The sequence below is a fragment of the Myotis brandtii genome, unplaced genomic scaffold (genome assembly GCF_000412655.1).
Source record: "Myotis brandtii unplaced genomic scaffold, ASM41265v1 scaffold1408, whole genome shotgun sequence".
In the NCBI taxonomy this organism is placed as follows: domain Eukaryota; kingdom Metazoa; phylum Chordata; class Mammalia; order Chiroptera; family Vespertilionidae; genus Myotis; species Myotis brandtii.
Genome location: NW_005355029.1, coordinates 143,497 through 144,706, shown reverse-complemented (window position 1 = coordinate 144,706; position 1,210 = coordinate 143,497).

Genomic DNA, 1,210 nt, shown 5'->3' with positions numbered 1-1,210 from the left:
GAGGCAAGGCAGCAGGCGAAGCCACAGGGGACGCGCCGAGGATGGCGGCCAGGCCTCGCCCCGGCCCGCACCAGCTCTTCTGCGCGAGGAGCTCTGGAGCCCGCCCTCTAAGGGTTAACGGTCCCCTCGCAACCTGCGCCCTGATGTATGGATGTTGGGCCGGAAACTTCCGTGGTCCCGTGGCTGCTGCGCCAGGAAGACGGTGCTCAGAGCACCGTTTACTTTGCATGAAAAACGCACGGCGTGTGGGAAGCCTGGCACCCACATCGCCCGCAGCAGGAGGGTGGGGTCTCGTCCTGCTCTGGGTCTTCACCCACCACTCTGCTCCCCACAGCGGGCGTGGCCGGTGCAGGCGCACAGGGGCCCACTCGGAGCCTCTCAAGAGGCTTTGGACAGCCTGTGGGCGTGGCTCGGGTTGAGCGCTGACCTATGAACCAGGAAATCAGGGTTCGATTCCTGGTCAGGGCACAGGCCCGGGTTGCAGGCTCGATCCCCAGTGTGGGGTGTGCAGGAGGCAGCCGATCCACGATTCTCTCTCATCATTGATGTTTCTGTCTCTCTCCCTCTCTGAAATCAATAAAAAAAATTTTTTTAAAAAGGCTTTGGACGAACGGGGGAAGGAAACCGCGTGTCAAAACAAGATGTGGTCTGAAGGGAGCTTCTCTGTGGCCATGACCGGGGTCTGCTCCGTCCCACACGGCAGCCACCGGCCACACGTGGCCTTCGAGCTCTTGAAATGCGGCCCGTGTGCCTGGGGGACTTGTACCTTTTATTTAATCCTAATGAACTTAGATTTAACCGGAGCAGCCACAGGTGGCCCGTCGCTGCCACGCGGGTCGGGCAGGGCAAGTCAGGGACTGTGACAATATTCCGTGGGGTTTGGTGGCACCTGAGGGGTCGGTGGATTTGTGAGCGTCACTGCGAGTAAACTTCACCTGAGACACAGATGCTGAGCTGCTGGCTGCCGTGCCCGCCCGGGCGGCAGGCTGAGCCTCGCGGTGTCTGAGCTCAGACACAGGATGACGGATGGGCAGCAGGTGGGAGGCGGGAGCAGAGCAAACAGAGCCAGCGTTGCCGGGACTGGGGTGGGTAAGGGGTACACCAAACCGCTGAAAAGCTCCATCGGTGGGCGGGGGTCTCGGGTCACTCCTGGGTCGCGCTGGCTCCATCGGAGGTGCTGACCGCCCCGCAGGACGGGATGGCGCAGGCG